At 43.2% G+C, this 24441-nt stretch overlaps 1 long non-coding RNA gene across 2 annotated transcripts in view; it reads left to right on the top strand.

The window, feature by feature from the left end:
- The window catches only part of LOC149979942 (uncharacterized), a 391469-nt gene that overhangs the window by 22179 nt on the left and 344849 nt on the right, over nt 1–24441 (top strand). The window contains exon 3 of one of the 2 annotated variants that reach the window (XR_016483578.1): nt 3016–3339. The exons of the other annotated variant lie outside the window; for it this stretch is intronic. This is a non-coding gene — a long non-coding RNA (uncharacterized LOC149979942). Of the gene's footprint in view, nt 1–3015; nt 3340–24441 lie in introns of those variants that run through there. 2 annotated transcript variants of the gene reach the window in all.

Below are 24441 nucleotides of genomic sequence, written 5' to 3' on the forward strand. Positions count from 1 at the left end.
CTGATATGGTTCTCAATCAGAGGCAGGTGTTAGTCATTGTCTCTGATTGGGAACCATATTTAGGTAGCCTGTTTGGTGTTGGGTTTTGTGGGTGATTGTTCCTGTCTCTGTGTTTGTTCCACACGGAACTGGTTTGGGTTTACACGTTTGTTGTTTTTGTGGTTTATTCATGTATAGTTTTATTATTAAAAACAAACATGAATTTCAACTACGCTGCATTTGGGTCAAATGTTTCAGGTAGCCTTCCACGAGCTTCCCACAATAAGTCGGGCGAATTTTGGCCCATTCCTCCTAACAGAGCTGGTGTAACTGAGTCAGGTTTGTAGGCCTCCCTGATCGCACACGCTTTTTCAGTTCTGCCCACACATTTTCTATAGGATTGAGGTCGGGGCTTTGTGTTGGCCACTCCAATACCTTGACTTTTTTGTCCTTAAGCCATTTTGCCACAACTTTGGAAGTATTCTTGAGGTCATTGTTTTTGGAAGACCCATTTGCGACCAAGTTTTAACTTCCTGACTGTCTTGAGATGTTGCTTCAATATGTCCACATAATTCTCTCCCCTCATGATGCCATCTATTTTGTTAAGTGCACCAATCCCTCCTGCAGCAAAGCACCCCCACAACATGATGCTGCCACCTCCGTGCTTCAAGGTTGGGATGGTGTTCTTTGGCTTGCAAGCCTCCCCTGTTTTCCTCAAAAGAAAAAAATGGTCATTATGGCCAAACAGTTCATCTGTTTCATATGTTTAATCAGACCAGAGGACATTTCTCCAAAAAGTATGATCTTTGTCCCCATGTGCAGTTTCAAACCGTAGTCTGGCTTTTTTATGGTAGTTTTGGAGCAGTGGCTTCTTCCTTGCTGAGCGGCCTTTTCGGTTATGTTGATATAAGATTCGTTTTACTGTGAAAATAGATACTTTTGTACCTGTTTCCTCCAGCATCTTCACAAGGACCTTTGCTGTTGTTCCGGGATTGATTTGCACTTTTTGCACCAAAGTACGTTCATCTCTAGGATACAGAACGCGTCTCCTTCCTGAGCGGTATGACTGCTGCGTGGTCCCATGGTGTTTATACTTGTGTGCTATTGTTTGTACAGATGAACGTAGTACCTTCAGGTGTTTGAAAATTGCTCCCAAGGATGAACCAGACTTGGCTGATTTCTTTAGATTTTTCCATGATGTCAAGCAAAGATGCATTGCAGTTTGAAGGTATGCCTTCAAATATCTCCACAGGTACACCTCCAATTGACTCAAATTATGTCAATTAGCTTGCCAGAAGCTTCTAAAGCCATGACATCATTTTCTGGAATTTTCCAAGCTGTTTAAAGGCACAATCAACTTTGTGTGTGTTAACTTCTGACCCACTGGAATTGTGATACAGTGAAATAATCTGTCTGTAAACAATTGTTTGAAAAATGACTTGTGTAATGCAGAAAGTAGATGTCCTAACTGACTTGCCAAAACTATAGTTTGTTAACAAGAAATTTGTGGAGTGGTTGAAAAATTAGTTTTAATGACTCCAACCTAAGTGTATGTAAACTTCCGAGTTCAACTATAAATTCTATCAGCATATATTGACTTGCGCTGGAAAAACACTGGATCACTTGCAACTCTAACTTCCGCTATGCATACAAGTCCCTCCCCTGCCCTCCTTTCGGCAAATCTGACCACGACTCCAGTTTGCTCCTCCCTTCCTATAGGCAGGAACTCAAACAGGAATTACCCATGCTAAGGACTATTCAATGCTGGTCAGACCAATCGGAATCCACGTTTCAAGATTGTTTTGATCATGTGGACTGGGATATGTTCCGGGTAGGCTCAGAGAATAATATCAACGTACACGCTGATTCGGTGAGTGAGTTCATTAGGAAGTGTATAGGAGATGTTGTACCCACTGTGAAAATTAAAACCTACCCAACCAGAAACTGTGGATAGATGGTGGAATTCGTGCAAAACTGAAAGCGCTAAACACCGCATTTAACCGTGGAAAGGTGACTGGGAATATGGCCGAATGCAAATAGTGTAGTTATTCCCTTTGCAATGCAAACAAACAAGCAAAATGTCAGTATGGAGTCGTAATTTAACTGCTCAGACATGAGATGTATGTGGCAGGGTCTACAGACAATCACTACAAAAGGAAAACCAGCAACGTTACGGACACTGACGTCTTGCTTCCAGACAAACTAAACACCTTCTTTGCCCACTTTGAGGATAATACAGTGCCACCGACATGACCCGCTACCAAAGACTGTGGGCTCTCCTTCTCTGTGGCTGACTTGAGTAAGACATTTAAACATGTTAACCCTCATAAGGCTGCCGGCCAAGGTGACATCCCTAGCCGCGTCCTCAGAGCATGAGCAGGCCAGCTGTTTACGGACATATTCAATCTCTCCCCATCCCAGTCTGCTTTCACCACATGCTTCAAGATGGTGTGACGACCCTCCCACTCTGTCTGCCGTATTCTCTCTTTGTTGTTTCCTTATTAGGATGCCGGTGGGCGGAGTTGGGAGGGTAGTCAGCTACATGGGAAACACCTGGGCCCGGTGTCTCCCAGGATAAATACACCACTTCCCCATTCATGGAGGAGACTCTCTCCATGCAGACACCTTTATGGATTTTGTTGTGTTTCTTGGTGGTTTTTGAGTTGTTTGCTTTAGCATCTTTTCAACACCCTGCATTATCACATTCATGCATGCAAAACACTCACTTACACTACTGATTACTGATTACACACACCATTGTATATTTTCCTTAGTTGCTTTAGTTAATAAATATATATTTTGTTACGCCTTATCTCCACGTTGTCTCCCTTTTGTTACGGGCTTTGAGCCGGTTCGTGACAATGGCCACCATTGTTCCTGTACCTAGAATGCGAAAGTAATTGAACTAAATGACTATCACTCCGTAGCACCCAATTCTGTTATCATGAAGTGCTTTGAGAGACTAGTCAAGCATCATATCACCTCCACCTTACCTGTCATCCTAGAACCACTTCAATTTGCTTATTTCCCCAACAGGTCCACAGACGATGCAATCACCATCACACTGCACACTGCCCTATCCCATCTGGACAAGAGGAATACCTATGTAAGAATGCTGTTCATTGACTACAACTCAGCATTCAACACCGTAGTACCCTCCAAGCTCATCATTAACTTCTTGGTGACAGGGGGCAGTATTTTCACGTCCGGATGAAATGCATACCCAAATTCAACTGCCTGCTACTCATCCCCAGAAGATAAGATATGCATATTGTTAGTAGATTTGGATAGAAGTTTCTAAAACTGTTTGAATCATGTCTGTGAGTATAACATAACTTATTAGCAAGCGAAACCCAGAGGACAAACATTCAGATTTTTTGTTGTTGTTTTGAGGTCACTCATTTATTTTTTTACTTTTTACCCCCCAATTTCATAGTATCCAATTGCTACTAATTTAGTAGTATCATTGCTACAACTCCCATATGGGCTCAGGAGAGACAAAGGTTGAAGGTCATGCGTCCTCCAATACACAACCCAACCAAGCCACACTGCTTCTTAACACAGCACATCCAACCCGGAAGCCAGCCACATCAATGTGTCAGAGGAAACACCGACACACCTGGCAACGACGCTAGGCCAATTGTGCATCGTCCCCACGGACCTCGCGGTCGCGGCCGCTTACGACAGAGCCTGGGCACGAACCTAGAGTCTCTGGTGGCACAGCTGGCGCTGCAGTACAGCGCCCTTTACCACTGCGCCACCCGTGAGGCTGAGGTCACTCATTTTCAATGGGTTTTCTTTGGGAAACCAGATTATTAGGGGACCTTCTTGCAGTTCCTTTCGCTTCCAGTGGATGTCAACAGTCTTTAGAAATTGGTTGAGGTTATTCCTTTGTGTAATGAAGAAGTACGGCCATCTTGAACGAGGGTCACTTAAAGTATACTGTCGATTATTCACGTTAAAAAATACCTAAAGTTGTATTACAAAAGTAGTTTGAAATGTTTTGGCAAAGTTTACAGGTAACTTTTGAGATATTTTGTTGTCACGTTGCTCAAGCTGGAACCCGTGTTTTTCTGGATCAAACGCGCCAAATAAATGGACATTTTGGATATAAAGTATATCGACGGAATTAATCAAACAAAAGGACCATTTGTGATGTTTATGGGACATATTGGAGTGCCAACAAAAGAAGCTCGTCAAAGGTAAGGCATGATATTTTTATTTCTGCGTTTTGTGTCGCGCCTGCAGGGTTGAAATATGCTTCACTCTCTTTGTTTACTATGGTGCTATCCTCAGATAATAGCTTTGTTTGCTTTCGCCGAAAAGCTTTTTGAAATCTGACATGTTGGATGGATTCACAACAAGTGTAGCTTTAATTTGCTATCTTGCATGTGTGATTTCATGGGAGTTCAATTTTTTATAGTAATTTATTTGAATTTGGCCTTCTGCATTTTCACTGGCTTTTGGCCAGGTGGGACGCTACCATCCCACATATCCCAGAGAGGTTAAGCTTGAGGCCTTGTGTCTCAACCCTACACTGTGGTGCAATTGGGTCTTGGACTTTCTGACCTTCTTCCCCCAGGTGGTGAAGGTAGGAAACAACATCGCTGATCCTCAACACTGGGGCCCCACAAGGGTGCATGCTCAGCCCCCTCCTGTACTCTCTGTTCACTCATGACTGCGTGGCCCTGCACGCCTCTCATCTCTTGGCAGTAGTACTGTAGACTACTTTATCACTGACCTCAATCCAGAGTCTCTCAGAGTGTTCACAGTCAGCCCACTGACACCCCTATCAGATCACACAAAAACCACAGTCTACTTGAACAGAGCAATACTCAATCATGAGGAATCAAAGGAGAAGGAACTGAATAATATTAAGAAATGCTATAGATAGAAGGAAAGTAGTGTGGAAACCCACCAAAAAAACAATGAAGTAACAACAAATTCAATTCCTTTTACACAACTTCCTGGACAAAAAGTTTCACTGTAGTAGTGAAGTTGTAAACTTTGTATTAGAAAACTTAAACCGTATATTTCACATCTCAGCTTCCCTATCAAATATAAAAATTACAAACAGAAAACTGAAGAAAATGAACAACAATGACAAATGGTTTGATGAAGAATGCCAAACCCTAGGAAAGAAATTGAGAAACCTATCCAACCAAAAACATAGAGACCCAGAAAACCTGAGCCTACGCCTTCACTATGGTGAATCACTAAAACAATACAGAAATACACGAGGGGGGAAAAAGGAACAGCACATCAGAAATCCATAGACTCTAACCACTTCTGGGAAAATTGGAAAACACTAAACAAACAACAACATGAAGAGTTATGTCACGCCTGCTCCCACTCTTCCCCCCTAGTGCTCGCGGGCGCCAGGCTGCCCTGCATTACGCACTCCTGCAACCATCATTTACGCACACCTGACTTCCCTCGCCACGCGGTTCAGCGATATTGGACTCCCCTGGACTCACTCAATCACCTGTTTATTACCTCCCCTATATACACTGCTCAAAAAAATAAAGGGAACACTAAAATAACACATCCTAGATCTGTATGAATGAAATATTCTTATTAAATACTTTTTTCTTTACATAGTTGAATGTGCTGACAACAAAATCACACAAAAATTATCAATGGAAATCTAATTTATCAACCCATTGAGGTCTGGATTTGGAGTCACACTCAAAACTAAAGTGGACAACCACACTACAGGCTGATCCAACTTTGATGTAATGTCCTTAAAACAAGTCAAAATGAGGCTCAGTAGTGTGTGTGGCCTCCACGTGCCTGTATGACCTCCCTACAACGCCTGGGCATGCTCCTGATGAGGTGGCGGATGGTCTCCTGAGGGATCTCCTCCCAGACCTGGACTAAAGCATCCGCCAACTCCTGGACAGTCTGTGGTGGATGGAGTGAGACATGATGTCCCAGATGTGCTCAATTGGATTCAGGTCTGGGGAACGGGCGGGCCAGTCCATAGCATCAATGCCTTCCTCTTGCAGGAACTGCTGACACACTCCAGCCACATGAGGTCTAGCATTGTCTTGCATTAGGACGAACCCAGGGCCAACCACACCAGCATATGGCCTCACAAGGGGTCTGAGGATCTCATCTCGGTACCTAATGGCAGTCAGGCTAGAACGTTCTCCACGGCGTCAGACTGTCACGTCTGTCACGTACTCAGTGTGAACCTGCTTTCATCTGTGAAGAGCACAGGGCGCCAGTGGCGAATTTGCCAATCTTGGCGTTCTCTGGCAAATGCCAAACGTCCTGCACGGTGTTGGGCTGTAAGCACAACCCCCACCTGTGGACGTCGGGTCCTCATACCCCCCTCATGGAGTCTGTTTCTGGCCGTTTGAGCAGACACATGCACATTTGTGGCCTGCTGGAGGTCATTTTGCAGGGCTCTGGCAGTGCCCCCCCTGCTCCTCCTTGCACAAAGGAGGAGGTAGTGGTCCTGCTGCTGGGTTGTTGCCCTCCTACGGCCTCATCCACGTCTCCTGATGTACTGGCCTGTCTCCTGGTAGCGCCTCCATGCTCTGGACACTACGCTGACAGACACAGCAAACCTTCTTGCCACATCTCACATCTCACATGTGCCATCCTGGATGAGCTGCACTACCTGAGCCACTTGTGTGGGTTGTAGACTACCACTAGAGTGAAAGCACCGCCAGCATTCAAAAGTGACTAAAACATCAGCCAGGAAGCATAGGAACTGAGAACTGGTCTGTGGTCCCCACCTGCAGAACCACTCCTTTATTGGGGGTGTCTTGCTAAATGCCTATAATTTCCACCTGTTGTCTATTCCATTTGCACAACAGCATGTGACATTTATTGTCAATCAGTTTTGTTTCCTAAGTGGACAGTTTAATTTCACAGAAGTGTGATTGACTTGGAGTTACATTGTGTTGTTTAAGTGTTCCCTTTATTTTTTTGAGCAGTGTATCAGTTCCCCAGCTCTGTTCCTCGCTGCTGCATTGTTTGTTATTTTTCATTTTGTATATTTGTTCATAATTAAATGTCAACTTCCCCTACCTGCTTCTCATCTCCGGCGTCGGTCCTTACACTATCCAAAACGTAGACGTCTGGGTAAACCACTTCTCCAATCTTTTTTCCCTACATCAAAGAACAAACAGCAAAAACATATACATGATCAAATACAAATCTTAGAATCAACTATTAAAGACCACCAGAACCCACTGGATTATCCAATTACATTGAATGAACTACAGGACATAATACAAACCCTGGCGTTGATGGTCTCCTCAACGAAATGATCAAATATACAGACCACAAATTCCAATTGGCTACAGTGCCTTGTGAAAGTATTCGGCCCCCTTGAACTTTGCGACCTTTTGCCACATTTCAGGCTTCAAACATAAATATATAAAACTGTATTTTTTTGTGAAGAATCAACAACAAGTGGGACACAATCATGAAGTGGAACGACATTTATTGGATATTTCAAACTTTTTTAACAAATCAAAAACTGTAAAATTGGGCGTGCAAAATTATTCAGCCCCTTTACTTTCAGTGCAGCAAACTCTCTCCAGAAGTTCAGTGAGGATCTCTGAATGATCCAATGTTGACCTAAATGACTAATGATGATAAATACAATCCACCTGTGTGTAATCAAGTCTCCGTATAAATGCACCTGCACTGTGATAGTCTCAGAGGTCCGTTAAAAGCGCAGAGAGCATCATGAAGAACAAGGAACACACCAGGCAGGTCCGAGATACTGTTGTGAAGAAGTTTAAAGCCGGATTTGGATACAAAAAGATTTCCCAAGCTTTAAACATCCCAAGGAGCACTGTGCAAGCGATAATATTGAAATGGAAGGAGTATCAGACCACTGCAAATCTACCAAGACCTGGCCGTCCCTCTAAACTTTCAGCTCATACAAGGAGAAGACTGATCAGAGATGCAGCCAAGAGGCCCATGATCACTCTGGATGAACTGCAGAGATCTACAGCTGAGGTGGGAGACTCTGTCCATAGGACAACAATCAGTCGTATATTGCACAAATCTGGCCTTTATGGAAGAGGGGCAAGAAGAAAGCCATTTCTTAAAGATATCCATAAAAAGTGTTGTTTAAAGTTTGCCACAAGCCACCTGGGAGACACACCAAACATGTGGAAGAAGGTGCTCTGGTCAGATGAAACCAAAATTTAACTTTTTGGCAACAATGCAAAACGTTATGTTTGGCGTAAAAGCAACACAGCCCATCACCCTGAACACACCATCCCCACTGTCAAACATGGTGGTGGCAGCATCATGGTTTGGGCCTGCTTTTCTTCATCAGGGACAGGGAAGATGGTTAAAATTGATGGGAAGATGGATGGAGCCAAATACAGGACTATTCTGGAAGAAAACCTGATGGAGTCTGCAAAAGACCTGAGACTGGGATGGAGATTTGTCTTCCAACAAGACAATGATCCAAAACATAAAGCAAAATCTACAATGGAATGGTTCAAAAATAAACATATCCAGGTGTTAGAATGGCCAAGTCAAAGTCCAGACCTGAATCCAATCGAGTATCTGTGGAAAGAACTGAAAACTGCTGTTCACAAATGCTCTCCATCCAACCTCACTGAGCTCGAGCTGTTTTGCAAGGAGGAATGGGAAAAAAATTCGGTCTCTCGATGTGCAAAACTGATAGAGACATACCCCAAGCGACTTACAGCTGTAATCGCAGCAAAAGGTGACGCTACAAAGTATTAACTTAAGGGGGCTGAATAATTTTGCACGCCCAATTTTTCAGTTTTTGATTTGTTAAAAAAGTTTGAAATATCCAATAAATGTCGTTCCACTTCATGATTGTGTCCCACTTGTTGTTGATTCTTCACAAAAAAATACAGTTTTATATCTTCATGTTTGGAGCCTGAAATGTGGCAAAAGGTCGCAAAGTTCAAGGGGGCCGAATACTTTCGCAAGGCACTGTATACATCAAAGAATTGGCAAGGGCACTAGAACAGTCTGCAGCACCCAACCTCACCTTACTAGAATCTGAAGTCAAATGGCTGCTGTTTGATGATGATCTGGTGCTTCTGTCCCCAATCAAGGAGGGCCTACAGCAGCAACTAGATCTTCTGCACAGATTCTGTCAAACCTTGGCCTGACAGCAATCTCAGTAAGACAAAAATAATGATGTTCCAAAAAAGTTCCAGTTTCCAGGACCACAAATAAAAATTCCATCTAGACACCATTGCCCTAGAGCACACAAAATATGATACATACCTCAGCCTAAACATCAGTGGCACAGGTAACTTCCACAAAGCTGTGAACGATCTGAGACAAGGCAAGAAGGGCCTTCGATGCCATTAAACGGATCACAAAATTTGACATACCAATTAAGATATGGTTAAAAATACTTGAATCAGTCATAGAGCCCATTGCCCTTTATGGTAGTGAGGTCTGGGGTCCCCTCACCAACCAAAAATTCACAAAATGGGACATACACCAAATTGAGACTGCATGCAAAATTCTGCAAACATATCCTCTGTTTACAACGTAAAACCCCAAATAACGCATGCAGAGCAGATTTGGGCTGATACCCGCTAGTTATCAAAATCCATAAAAGAGCTGTTCAATTCTACAACCACCTAAAAGGAAGCAATTCCCAAACCTTCCATAACAAAGCCATCACCTACAGAGAGATGAACCTGGAGATGAGTACCCTAAGCAAGCTGGTCCTGGGGCGCTGTTCACAAACACAAATGGACCCCACAGAGCCCCAGGACAGCAAAACATTTAGACCCATTGGAAAGAATTAACAAAAAAACTGAGCAAACTAGAATGCTGTTTGGCCCTTAACAGAGATTACACAGTGGCAGAATACCTGACCACTGTGAAAGATTTGACTATGTACAGACTCCGTGAGCATAGCCTAGCTATTGAGAAAGGCCATCGTAGGCATACCTGCCTCTCAAGTGAAGACAGGCATGTGCACACTGCCCAGAAAAGGAGGTGGAAGCTGAGTTGGACTAACCTCCTGCCAAATGTATACCATATTAGTGACACATATTTCCCTAGGATTACACAGACCCACAAAGAATTTGAAAACAACCACAATTTTGATAAACTCTCATATCTATTGGGTGAAATACCAGTGTGCCATCACAGCAGCAAGATTTGTGACCTGTTTCCACAAGAAAAGGTCAACCAGTGAAGAACAAACACCATTGTAAATACATCCCATATTTATGTTTATTTATTTTCCCTTGTGTACTATTTTCACATAATATGACATTTGAAATGTCTTTATACTTTTGGAGCTTTTGTGGGTGTAATGTTTATTGTACATTTTTCTTGTTTATTTCACTTTTGTTTATTATCTACTTCACTTGCTTTGGCAATGTTAACATATGTTTCCCATGCTAATAAAGTCCTTTAATTGAATTGAAAATGTGACATACACTCAAAGAAGACCATTACCATGTAATCACACATCAATAAGATGACAAATGGCCAGATTCTAGTGGAGAGTATGATGCTGTAAAACCTGCAGTTTGGGGTCTTGTGTCGTCCAGGGAGTCTGGTACAGGGTGATTGGGCCCTCTGCAACAACATTAGGCTGGCACAGGCATGCATCACACACACTTTCCCGAGCGCTGCAGGTGGAATTAGACCATATGAATGTTTTGAAAGGGGAGGACTGAGGGCTCGGGGCAGTGCAGAGATTGCCCAATACATCATAAAGACTCCATCGTTGGAGATATGACCCATTAAAGGCTGTTTTTAACGAGGTTTCCTATGTGTGTAGGATAATCATTTTTGCCAGTTTGTTAAAGCAGGAAAATAACCCTGCAGCAACAGAAAATGTGAATTATAATATGGATTATAATTAATGGACATTGTTGGAGGGGTTGATTCATTTTTCGTAAGGGAAAATCAAGTCAAATTACAAACTTGAGAAGGCTTTTGCAAACCTCAAATACAATACACGTTCGGGGGGATCAAACTAAGACCCTACATCTGTATGTGTGTGATGGTCTATCATTTCTAGCTTTCGTACCAGAACTGTGAGGCAGTTGTTTCAATGCAGGCACATTAAGATCAAACTAGTGCAGGGATTTCTACAGTTACTCACACTGTGCATATGTTCCTAACACTATCAGGGAGGTTTGCTCATACTAGTTGAACAGAGTTTGTGAAAAAGTAGACTTCCCCTGAATGTAAAAGAGAAAATAAATTTAATTCTAATGCACCTTCAGCCAGTATGCACAGCAGTGACGCTCCTGTAAACACTGGTAGCGAGGCATGCTACAGCGGTTTCACACTAGCGTGCCCTCAGTCTCGGATAGTGCAGCGTTGGTGCCCGGCGCTCCCTCACCCCCCACATATCCCTGCTGCATATGGAGAGGGAGATTGACTCCACTCCTGGACCGGTGGAGCGGTGCAGCAGGTCCCGAGGCCTCGTCTCCATAGAGTGTGCTGCCTGAGTGGAGGGCGTGGTGGTGACGTTGTGACAAATGGAAAACAATGACAGTCGCTGAGGAGCGCCAGGCTAGACTCCAGTGCAGCACTGCTCCAAACAGGAGAAATGGAGCAGGAAGTCAAAAGGGGGGAGAGCAAATTGTTACAGATGATCTGTCCTGGAAATAACTGAATGCATTATTTGGGGCAATGCAGTAGTGACGCTAGAAGTTTCAAAGTGACTCTCTGTCCTGCTCTAACTTGTGATCCCCAAAGAGAGGATCTACATTTAATGAATTGCCGCATCAGAGTTTTGAAGGATGCAAAAGCCAAGCATTTACCTCACTCTCATTGTTATCGTCATCCTCATCGTGGAACTGAATGACTCTGCTTATTAGGGAAGACCTACTGTAAACTTTAAGATTATATTGGATGACATTTAGGATGTTTTTGTGGGGACCAACTCCTTCCCTCCCATGATGCTGCAGCTGATGCCTGCTGTGTGTGTAATTTGTGTCCCTTTCTTGATGTAATATGTATGCAATGTCTGGAGGATAAAAACACAGGCCCTCTGTGAAAACACACTCTGCACATCAGAGTCTGCTGGAGAAGGACGAGCGAGGGAGCTTCCCCCACACAGTTGAACATGGTAAGGGGAGGGGGGGGGGACGAGATTGGGGTAGAAAGCTGGATAGGCCAAGTGTTTGTTTGCTCTCCCATTGCAGCCTTTCAAGTAGACACTCCATCCACTTAGGAACTCATGGCCATTCCGCTTGTGTGTTTGATTGGCAGACTCTGCCACTGCAACATGAAGCCATGCTATCTGTTCTTGACAGATACTTTACAACCTAGTGACATCCAGTGTTTTACTGATGACAAATAGACAGCATGGGGTTTCTAATGACCACTTCTACACTGTACTGACCTGACAGTATGTAAAATACTGTATGGAATGAAGACAGGAGCAGAGTAAAGCCTAGTATGTTTCTCTGGCTTTTCCCCTGGGACTCTCTTCTCTCTGACCTGATGTGGCTGTTTGTTCACTTCTCTCCATTCCCCACCTCATTGATTTGAAAATGTATTTATTTCCAGCAGTTGTCCTTCATATAATAATCCCCATCACCTTGAGAAAATGTACATCTGCAACATGAAAATGTACAAATCAATACTTTTATAATGAAATGTTTATTTCACACTCTCCCATGGTCTCGGAGGCACAGAGGAGAAATGTAAGTTACTGTTGAAAGACATAGAGGATTAGCCAGACAGAGACCTGCCACCACCACTAATGCCACCTGTAAGACTGACTGTGTTTAGCTGAATCATGTATCTATCTAATGTATGGATAACACAGCGATGCTCCATACAACTTGCCAGTCCACCTTTCCATGGTTTCATACTGTACACATCTCATACAGACCATAACCTTGACTGTTGTGCTTGCTTCTGAGATAAAAATTACAGTCATATACTGTAATGTAAGATGCTTGGATTATATGGTTTAGTTTATGGTGTAGAATACAGAGGAGGCTGGTGTGAGGTGATATAGGAGGATGGGTTCATTGTAATGGCTGGAATGGAATTAATGGAATGGTACCCAACACATCCAGCACATGCAAACAACGTGTTTGAATCCGTTCCATTCATTCCACCTCCCACGAGCCTTCTCTGGTAGAATCACTGTCAAAATATAGTATTATAACATTCAATCATAAGAGGGGGCAGGTCCATACATGAACAGTGATCTGGGTCAAATGCTCCAGACCAGACAAGCACCAAAAAAGCTCATCCCAGTGGACTGGGTCAATACCAGCCTTGAAAACATGCTCTTCATTCCACTCTGACAGAAAGGGTGTGTGGCTCACGCTCCAAATCCACTTTGCCAACGAGTAAATCACTCCCTTGACACATTAACTGGGTAATAATGCTACGTTTTACATGTTGCCATGTAAAGGCTTTGTCTAGATCCAATGTGACATTTAGGAAAACAGGATTTTAGAGAAAAGCTGGATTATTGTTTGCTTCTTGGTCCTTGTTTTCCACCAGCAGCCTTCCCTCCTGGAAGTCCCTTGGACGACTTTGTGTGCTCTGGAAAGGCATTACCATTTATATAGAAACATGGGCTGTTGTGTGCCGGACGATAAATGGCTATTTCTCCTAACTCCCTTTCAAATGGATCAATAGGCTGAACATGGTAAAACACACTGCACTGTACATTCTCCTAGCCCTCAGAGCTACATACATCATTACAATTGCCTTCACTACTCAAGGTCTCAGAATTTGTTGTTTAGCTTTTCTGGTTTTGTTTCATGTGTGTGTGATTGTGTCTTGTGTTGGAATAGTAAGTATATGTCAAGCCTTCTTAAGCGACTCAAAGTCAATAGAAAATCCCAACCTCAAAGTCACAGAGAATAAAACTTAAAAGCGTGATGGAGCTGTAAAACAAATCCCTGTGCACTACAGGGCTGGGCCTCGATAAATCCATCTGTGGCCACTAGGGAGCAGTCATAATCCCTATCAGGGCTCTCTCCCTCCACCCAGGGCCTGCTCTGCACTGCTGTGCTCACTCTTCCCCTGGCCTGTAATGACTTAATCAGAGTAGAGGCTCAGACTGCCGCCGCGTGTGTCAACAATACCATCCAGAGAAGCTCCACTCCGGCACAGGGACTTATAGCACCAGAGGAAGGGGACCAATAGCTGTGTGAGCCAGGCGAAGCCGGTTGGAGGTGAGCTGCTTGATGCTGGAGCTTCTAGAGCAGCGGTAGCAGCCTGCCTGTAGCCCTGTTTTCTATTTTTTTTTAGAAGACTGATTGGCTGCCGAATTGATTCCGGAGCAGAGCCATGTGTTGAGAGAGATAAGGCTCACATTGTGACTCATACAACGGTCCACTGGGACAGGTAACGCTCAATTATGGCAAATTTAGATCTCGTTTACCATGAACGCCGACTTCATTCCTATTCCCAGGCCGTCCTCCCGGCCCCTGCCGCCCCAGCTGCAGCCTCCCATGTTCCCTATCGCCCTCCTGGATCTGATCTCTTTATCAGCGGGCCTTTGTCGATGGCTGTTTCCCCCCCCCCTGATTATTGGACTGAACTCAAACCAAAGGGGAACCCCGCAGATAAGCTATCAGGCAGTGGTATCACACAGAGAAGCCATCAAGCCATGAAATGTGTGTCTGTCTGAGCTCTGTGTTGAACACAGAGAGAGAAGGTTGGAGAGGAGAGAGGGGAGAGAAGGGGGAGAGGATGGAGAGGAGAGGGGAGAGGATGGAGAGGGGAGAGGACAGAAGAGAGGAGAGAGAGGGAGGCTGCCTGTGCAACAGACTCAGTCCTCTGCCCTGCTCCTCTCTCTCCCCGCAGGAGGATGCAATGCCCTGTGAAGCCTGCTCTATTAGGAATACATGATGCCCCACAACCTCTGCTCGCTCCCTATCGCTCTCTCTCTCTATCTCCCCCTCTACCTCTTCCCCCACCCCCTCATATCCTCTTTTCTCCTCCCTCTCACTTTGCAGAGCTTCTGAAATATGTTGAAAGCAGCCCTTGCAGGCTTTTAGGAATGGAAAACAAATGGCATAACTCAGGAGAAAGCTCTACAACTCGCGGCTGTTGGACCTCACTAAATTTGCTTGTAATTTGAATAAATTCTAAATCTTACAGCTGAAAATGACAAAGTTTGATTGAGTCTGGTTTAATTCGATGTAGCTAGGTGTAGCGCACCAACAGCAGTTGACTCTTAAAAAATATGTTCCTTTTCAAAGGCGCCTGTGATAAATGAAAGACTTTCAAAGGCTGTTGCTTGTTTCTTCTCTCATATTAAAGAAGAAGGAATGATTCAGGTCAACATGGGAATATACTGTGAAAGTGGTGCATGTTTTAGTTTTTGCCCTGAGACACTTTATTCAACTAATCAACTCTTCACCAAGCCTTCAATCTTTAATCAGGTGTGTGAGTGATAGCGCAAAAACATGCACCTCTTTGGGTCCCCAGGATTAAGAAACACTGGTCTAGCAGACAGTTCCACAGATGTAGTGCTGTCGACATGGGTTGGTATTCCACCCACTGTCTTTCTTTCTCGCCTATCTATTCAATAAAACATACAAAGCAAGTAAGGAGTGTGACAACTCTATACAGCAGCACTGTACGTATGAGAGATGACTGGTGCAATGGAGTCTGGAACTGTACCTGGACGCCTGTAGTATGGATGGGTTTAATCAGCTACTGTAATATCTAATGTAAATGCTGTAAATTCATGGGGGGAAAGGTATAATGTATCTACCTCAGTTCAAGTCCAACCATATTGCATAAATTGAGAAAAGATTGGATGTGTGAGGGATATTCAACCATCCTTGGAGAATAATGGAAGTTGATAGACAAAGAAGAATTTCTGTATCTATTGTTCTTCAATAGTAGTTGAATACTTCACACATTACAGTGAAAGACTGTAAGGTTAAACATATTCATACCATTCCATGTTCAATGTTTATGTTGGCGATTAACTGTTAACGAAAATATTCAAATGTAAAGGTAATTTCCGATTGAGTCTACATGAATACAGTTTACCGTGAATGCAGTCTCGAAAGCGGGAACATTGCCTTTAAATTTCAATTAAGCTAGAATGCAGGTCTTCTGCAATTCTTCTGCCATACGGATTGAATCCAGTCCATAGTTGGTTTCATCTCTGTGCACCACTGTTTCTCTGATAATCAAAATGCACAGTACTGTTTGGAGCAATGGTAACACATTTTGGGGGCTCCTGAATTGCACTGTGTTCTAAGGCACTACATCTCACTACAGACCCTGGTTTGATTCCAGGTTGTATCACAACCGGCTGTGTTTGGGAGTCCCATAGGGCGGCCCACAATTGGCCCAGCGTCGTTAGGGTTTGGCCCGGGTAAGCCGTCATTGTAAATAAGTATTTGTTATTTAAGAAAAAATGTAAAACAAATATTTAACCTTTATTTAATTTGGCAAGTCAGTTATTAAGAACAAATTATTATTTACAATGACGGCCTAGCCCGGACAAACCCGGACAACGCTGGGCCAATTGTGCGCCGTCCTATGGGACTCCCAATCATGGATTTAACTGACTTGTCAGTTAAATAAAAAACCTTTTTTTTAAAACAGAGTAAGAATGTATTATAAAATTCAAAATGCTCCTCTGCCTCTCAGTATTGAGTTATTTATGTCTGATTCTATGGCCATATAGGTGGTGGTACTTGTATTTTATATATGCTGGGTGCTATCTGAGCCTCTTTATAGGCAAGGAGGCCTGGTAATTGTTTGTTAGGCTGCTGAATTGCCCATCAACTGCTCTGCTCGTCGAAACCATAGCCTCCCTCCCTCCTTCTCCCCTCGTCCTGTAGATCTGACATTTCCTCCAAAAGGCCAAAGATGGATGATCTGTTTGTTGACACTGGGTGTGGGAAGTTTCCACAATTAATGGTATAATGAGACCACTCGTGAGCAGTTCTGTGTTTCAGTCTGTGTTTCAGTCTGTGTTTCAGTCTGTGTTTCAGTCTGTGTTTCAGTCTGTATTTCAGTCTGTGTTTCAGACTGTGTTTCAGTCTGTGTTTCAGTCTGTGTTTCAGTCTGTGTTTCAGTCTTTGCTTCAGTCTGTGTTTCAGTTTGTGTACTCTACAAAATGATTTATTAGTGTCTGCAGATTATCTGAGATGATTAGGTTTCATATTGATTCACATATACTAGAGAGGAAATTATTAATGCACACTATTTTTCATGGTCCTTTGAGCCAGATCGGGTGGAAAAACATTCACAAAAACAAATTGTAACAAGATTGAATAGGGATCCATATTTCAACTTGAGAGGTTAGCAAGTTTGTTAAAACAGACTCGTTGTGAAGCCAGCATGCTCTCGTTTTTTTTTTTACCATCCATTGAGTTTGAATAAAGCTCACAGCTCAATAATTGTGGGCAATATCATCCCAATATCCTGGAAGTGTTATGTATCTCCCCAACCCAAAATCTGTGTCTATATAATTTCATCTGTTTGAACTCAGACCAATCCCATTCTCTGGGATGAAAATGCACCGGCTCTGTGCTCTGGCCCAGTCCTTTCTTTCCTCCCTCAGTGACTAATAGCCAGAGATACCTCGGGGGACCTGGGCACAGGGAGACCAGTGATGCGTATCAAATGGCCCCTACATAGGGAATAGTGTGCCATTTGGGATGTATCCTAGCACAGGGCCAGCCAGTGCCTTACGTCTCCCCACCCCTCTGTCTCTGTGTGTCTGACCCTCCATTGCCTGGCTGGCAGACTGGCACAAAGCAGATGGCATGGCTACCTCTCCATCATTCCCTACTAATCTCCAACTGGAGGCTGGACAATTGGCCACAGAGCGATGACATCTTACACAGAGTGGGTGCCTGACTCGGTTTGGCGACGAGTGGCGTTTTGAAGGATTTGAGTGCTGCACACTGCACGTGCATGGCTCACATCAGATCCCTCTCAATCACGTTGCCTCTCATTGTTGTTTTAGGAACACTGACTGAACAGATTGACCTATAAAATGGTCACATTTTTATCCATGCACTTCTTATAAGCTTGTTCTCTATACCTGAAGAGAAAATTATCATATACTGTAAGCAAAAGAGGAAATATGACACTTATGCCAATTAAGAAGGAAGCTAACGTTGACACTGCAGAGATCACACAGTGCAGACAATCCAGGATGACATCCTCTCACTGCAATCACAGAGTAGCAAAACAAATGGAAGAACCCTTCTGGCTAAATCTTAATGTTTTTTCCCCTCCTTCCCTTCAGAGAATTGTACTTTACGATTGTGCTCATTAATCCGAGCAAGGTTTTTATTTCACAGTGTAAAACTAGAAACTGACAGATGGGTGCTATCAGTGACGTTGTTTAATGTGATCGCTATTGTTGTAATCACCATTGCGGCACTTAACTGTGCAAAGACATTTCAACTTGTTCTGTTTCCTCTGGAGCTGAGGGAAGTGTGATCGTATCATTAGTGCGAGTTAGTAGAGCAGGATCTACAGCTGACTTCTCATGCTTCAACAGACATGTCAGATCCAGAGAGAAATGAAGCTATGCAGACAACATGGGAGGGAAGGTGTGTGTCTGTGTGTGTCTCTCTCTCTCGCTCCTTCTCTGTCTTTGTGTTTTATTGATATGATCTCTACCTCAGATGTAGGTAATTGTTCCTTGTCCGTGCTTGACTTTTGATGACTTAATTGCTTCCCTGAACTTCTTAAAGCATCAGCTTGTCTTGACAACATTTGAAGAATACAGATATTGTTGAGAAATAGGCATACATCATCCAGTAACCATATTAAAGGCCAAAGAAGCCATCACAGAAATGGAATCAGGGTAACAGGCAGAAAGGCCTGTTTATCATGCTCCCCAGACAAGCCAGTGGACACTCATCATTTGTAGTTGAATAGCTTTTACTATTGGACTGAGAAAATTGATTTCTACAACAAAGATGTAAAAAAACATTGAAAATAAAATGCTCATTAGGAAGGCTGTCTTCTTTTCTCCATCTTTTATTTACAGTTATTTGTAAGTGTAAACAAGTGTTGTCCATTAGTTTACTCAAATTGGGGGAGGGGTGGGAGGGTTAGGGGATAATAAAGGAATTGAAAATGATGCAGACAATTACATTGATGGAAGACACAAGCTATCTGCAATATTAAAGCTGATGTACCCCCTAAAAAACAATGCAAACAAAGAAAGCAGCATAGGTACTGCACAAACAAGAAGACATGAACATGCTCAAATGCAGGGGCGCAACTTTAACTGGGGCCGGGGGTACGGGGGCATGTCCCCACTACATTCTGAAATTGCATTTTTGTGCCTGTCATGCCAAATAATGTCCCCCTCTACGTCACAATGGGATTCGATAAACTATTAGCGTCCGTTTTTATATCAACGGTGTGATGACCTAATGATTAGAATTTTGGAGGTCATTACAAATGACGTCCTTTTCATCATCGCTATGCAAACAAGGCTGGTTTCTGCTACAATTTCTCTGTTTAAACAAGTTTTGTTTATAATAAAATAGAAACATGAATTCAAACTACTTTGGGGTACCTTGTTAACATTAGAATATGAAGTCCATGTCTTAAAAATTGCTATGTTTCGGAAATGACAAAGAAAAGGTGTAACCTGACACATTAAAGTTACTTACCTTACAGATCAGGAAGTCAGCTAATTTCCACTCCATTCATATGCAAATCCGTTTGATTCATACTTGTCTGACTCATGTTTTGATTTCAACCTGCCCTTCCCTTATCTACACTGAAATAATATCATTTCAGGAGTCGTGTCAGAAAAAAATATATCTAGCATAGTTCATATATGTATCTATTGTAGGTCCTAGGATACAACAATGAATAATGTGGAACCAATTAATACCATCAAATGATACCTTACAACTTACACCTTGTGAAACAGATGTGAAAACCAACCTGGCAATATTTTAAATTTTAATACGTAAACTTTGATCGTTTTTGGTACAGTTGTGTTATGAATTTATGTTCTGTGCACTCACAAGGCAATCAGACTAAAATAGTGAATTCTGGTGTGTGGAATTCTGCCTGTCACTTCTCAATAGGCAGCCAGTTTCAGAAGGGTGACTTGAAGAGGGAGACTGCAAAGTGTTTGCAATGCTAGTGTTTTTAGTTAAGCTGTGTATCTCACATATTATGTGCACAGTATAACAGAGCAATACAACTTTCTTAACGGATAATGACAACATGACAACAACAGTCGCTGTAGATGATGTAGTGAAAAGTTGGAGGGTGTTTTTTAAAGGTGGACATCAGGTGGACATCAGGAGGACATCAGGTGGACATCAGGTGGACATCAGGTGGACATCAGGTGGACTCACTCATCCTCAGACGTTAAAGGGAACAGGCTAGGAGACAGAGACGTAAACAAGCAAACACACAGGTTACACTTTACTGTGAGAACAGTTGATGGATTAGTGCAGTGTTATAAATTAACAGAGGGCAATCATTTTTACCTGGTCAAAAACCTTCACATCGTTCTCAGTACATGTCTGAAGGTAGTACTCGAAGGGGTTCAGATCTGGTTCGACAACTTCCACCACATCAAGTGAGGTTTTAGGAATGTTATACAAAAATAGCAATAGATAAACAACATGTTAGGTGCGTGAATGAGGACCCAAAAGCGAATTAACGTAAACAGAGCTTCTTTAATAACAAAACAAACGTAGGCTCAGATGGACCGGCAGATTCCGACAGGACAGGACAAGGTTGCAGCAAACATGACGATAGTCTGGTTCAGGCATGAATAACACAAACAAGAATCCGACAAAGACAGAAACAAAAACAGAGAGAGATATAGAGGACTAATCAGAGGGAAAAAGGGAACAGGTGGGAAAAGGGGTGACGAGGTAGTTAGGAGGAGACAAGGAACAGCTGGGGGAAAGAGGGGGAGAAAAGGTAACCTAATAACGACCAGCAGAGGGAGACAGGGTGAAGGGAAAGGACAGAAACAAGACACAACATGACAATACATGACACAACAGCACTAAGTATATCACATGTTTAAAAGACTACAGTATATGCAATAATTGTCTTTTTTTTTTTTTTAAGTCCCTTATTTAAATAACTTCACAGATCTTCATAGTAAAGGGTTTTAACACTGTTTTCCATGCTTGTCCAATGAACCATAGACAAATAATGAACATGCACCTGTGGAACGGTCGTTAAGACACTAACCGTAGGCAATTAAGGTCACAGTTATGAAAACTTAGGACCCTAATGAGGCCTTTCTACTGACTCTGAAAAACACAAAAAGAAAGATGCCCAGAGTCCCTGCTCATCTGCGTGAACGTGCCTTAGGCATGCTGCAAGGAGGCATGAGGACTGCAGATGTGGCCAGGGAAATAAATTGCAATGTCCGTACTGTGAGACACTTAAGACAGTGCTACAGGGAGACAGGACGGACAGCTGATCGTCCTCGCAGTGGCAGATCATGTATAACAACACCTGCCAAGGATGGCAACAACAACTGACCGAGTTACACCAGGAACTCACAATTCCTCCATCAGTGCTCAGACTGTCCGCAATAGGCTGAGAGAGGCTGGACTGAGGGCTTGTAGGCCTGTTGTTAGGCAGGTCCTCACCAGACATCACCGGCAACAACATTGTCTATGGGCACAAACCCAACGTCGCTGGACCAGACAGAAATAGCAAAAAGTGCTCTTCTCTGACGAATCACGGTTTTTGTCTCACCAGGGGTGATGGTCGGATTCGCGTTTATCGTCGAAGGAATGAGTGTTACACCGAGGCCCGTACTCCGGAGCGGGATCGATTTGGAGGTGGAGCGTCCGTCATGGTCTGGGGCGGTGTGTCACAGCATCATCAGACTGAGCTTGTTGTCATTGCAGGCAATCTCAACGCTGTGCGTTAAAGGGAAGACATCCTCCTCCCTCATGTGGTAGCCTTCCTGCAGGCTCATCCTGACATGACCCTCCAGCCATACTGCTAATTATGTGCGTGATTTCCTGTAAGACAGGAATGTCACTGTTCTGCCATGGCCAGTGAAGAGCCCGGATCTCAATCCCATTGAGCACGTCTGGGACCTGTCGGATCGGAGGGTGAGGGCTAGGGCCATTCCCCCCAGAAATGTCTGGGAACTTGCAGATGCCTTGGTGAAAGAGTGGTGTAACATCTCACAGCAATAACTGGCAAATCTGGTGCAGTCCACGAGGAAGAGATGCACTGCAGTACTTAAACCTGGAGAAGGGGGTAGGAAAGCGATATCTATTGACCATGTAAGATATTGAAATATGTCTGATTATGTACCATGGAAAAACAAAAAGTAATTGTAAAAAATAAATAAAACAAACCATTGGTGACAGAATATAACCTTTAACATCCACACCTTGTTCCAGCGTTCGGTCACTCAAGATGACCTCAGGAGAACTGTGGATGTTGAAGATGTCCACCGTTGCCTTGGAGGTGGCCTTGCTAGTCTCATCCTTGATGGGTATCATATAAAACTAAAATCTATTTTTGGTTCCAAGCATCCTTTTTAATGGGTTACAGAAGGGAATTTAGAGTTAAGCACGTACTCTTCCTTTACTAACCTTAATGGGTATTGCTTCACCCACTTGGTAAAGTGATTAGTTGCTGGCAGACACCAGCTGTTGACATTCCTGGACTTCATGAAGGGTCCGATGAGGTCCACCCATAACATTTAAAGTGTTAGAGAGAAGATTACTTTATTCTTACCTGTATCTGTGTCATACAGTGTCAGATTCTCCCTAGGAGAGATGGGTGTGGAGTTAGGCGCAGGAGTGTAAGAATTGCAAGAAGGGCGTTTTAATACAGGTCCATCAACAGAACAGGCACAGGACCACAACAGCAGCCACTAAAAACCAGGAATGCAGTCCAGTTGAACACGGAGGAACACACTCCTCTGACTAAACTAACGTGCGGGAAAACAGTCCCGTGAAAACACCCGTTTAACAGAATAAACAAACCGCAAAACAGATACACAAACAATCCTGCACAAAAGCTAGCGGGTAGGGCGATATTAAATACCCCACTGATTAACCTAAACTAGACACAGGTGAACACAAGACAGACAAAACCAAACGAAAACGAAAAGTAGACCTGCGACGACGAGCGTCGAGCGCCGACCGAACAGGGAGAGGAGCCACCTTCGGTGGAAGTCCTGACATACAGTATGCAGATTTTCATATTTGTAGGGATACTGACACACACACACAAATCCTATGATATTAAACTCTGCTGTGGTCAAATAAAGAAACCATTACACAGCAACTTATCAGGGCAAAATTTGAATTGGGACACTTACCGATCATGTGACATGGTGAAACAACTTTGATGGGATTCAACTCCAGTGCCACAGTCTTCGCCCTCTCAAACATCTGGCAGGTTAGACAAGGTACTGACCTTTAAGCAAAAAGTGACAAATTGTAACATTGTGTGCTCTCTGACATGACATTAATTAAAATCATAATAATTTCAGATATAATAGAATGTGATTGATAAGCACAAGGTTATTTCACTTTCCCATCTGTCCACGTCTTTGACAATTCCCCGTCAGAAGAAGCGTAGGTTGATTTTGGAATTCACTCCAAAATGGCCAGCATGCATCTCCATCAGCACGGCCTGCTTCTCCTCCTTAGTAAAAATCACCCTCCTGTGTGGCTGGCCATCCTTCCCCCGTAGGTAGATATGATTGCCTAAAAAATTGGAGGAGAAGAGTTGTTGGAATACTCAAGTATATTTGCACTGCTTACCCGTAAGCTGTCTTTCTCTCTCTGTTTCTCTCTCTCCATCTCTCTCTGTGTTTTCCACTCGCTTCTCTCCTCTCTTTCATCCTTTCTTTCTCACCTCCCCAGTGTCTGTCTAGTGAAAACACATAGTTTACACCTATCCATTTGATTGATCAGGTTTAATTTATAGCTAGTCACCTCAATATGACAGACATATAACTATATCAGTGGAGGCTGCTGACGGAAGGACGGCTACTAATAATGGCTGGAATGGTATCAAAACCGCGTGTTTGAAACCATTCCACTCCATTCCAGACATTAATATGAGCCATCCTCCCCTCAGCAGCCTCCACTGAACTATATGTATAGCTTGCAACTAGCTAACGTTAGATGGAAAATGGTTGTACATAGCTAAATCCATCCTGTAATCTAATTAAAATTAACTTAACGTTACCTTGAACTGTGAATTTCTCTGAACGTTGCGCCTCTTGTCGAGATCAGTGGTGTCTCATAGTACTTCACATGGTTGGAAAGATAAAAGAAAATCTCCTCGAGGGATGCTATTGAAGTGAAAGCTACATACAAACAGAAATCTGCGATACCAGTTACAGTAGCTTGCTTGCTAGCTAGCTAACTAGGCAGGCTGAGCTATACAAGTACAGTAGCTACCAACATCAATCTATAAAAACAGCTTAAATTATTTATTCCTATTTAACAACATGTACTTAAGACAAATACATGGTAAAGAAAGTGTTCTCTTTCTAGTCTTTTCGGTCCTCTGAAG

The sequence above is a fragment of the Oncorhynchus mykiss genome, chromosome 10 (genome assembly GCF_057628025.1).
Source record: "Oncorhynchus mykiss isolate SJ-2025 chromosome 10, ASM5762802v1, whole genome shotgun sequence".
In the NCBI taxonomy this organism is placed as follows: Eukaryota; Metazoa; Chordata; class Actinopteri; order Salmoniformes; family Salmonidae; genus Oncorhynchus; species Oncorhynchus mykiss.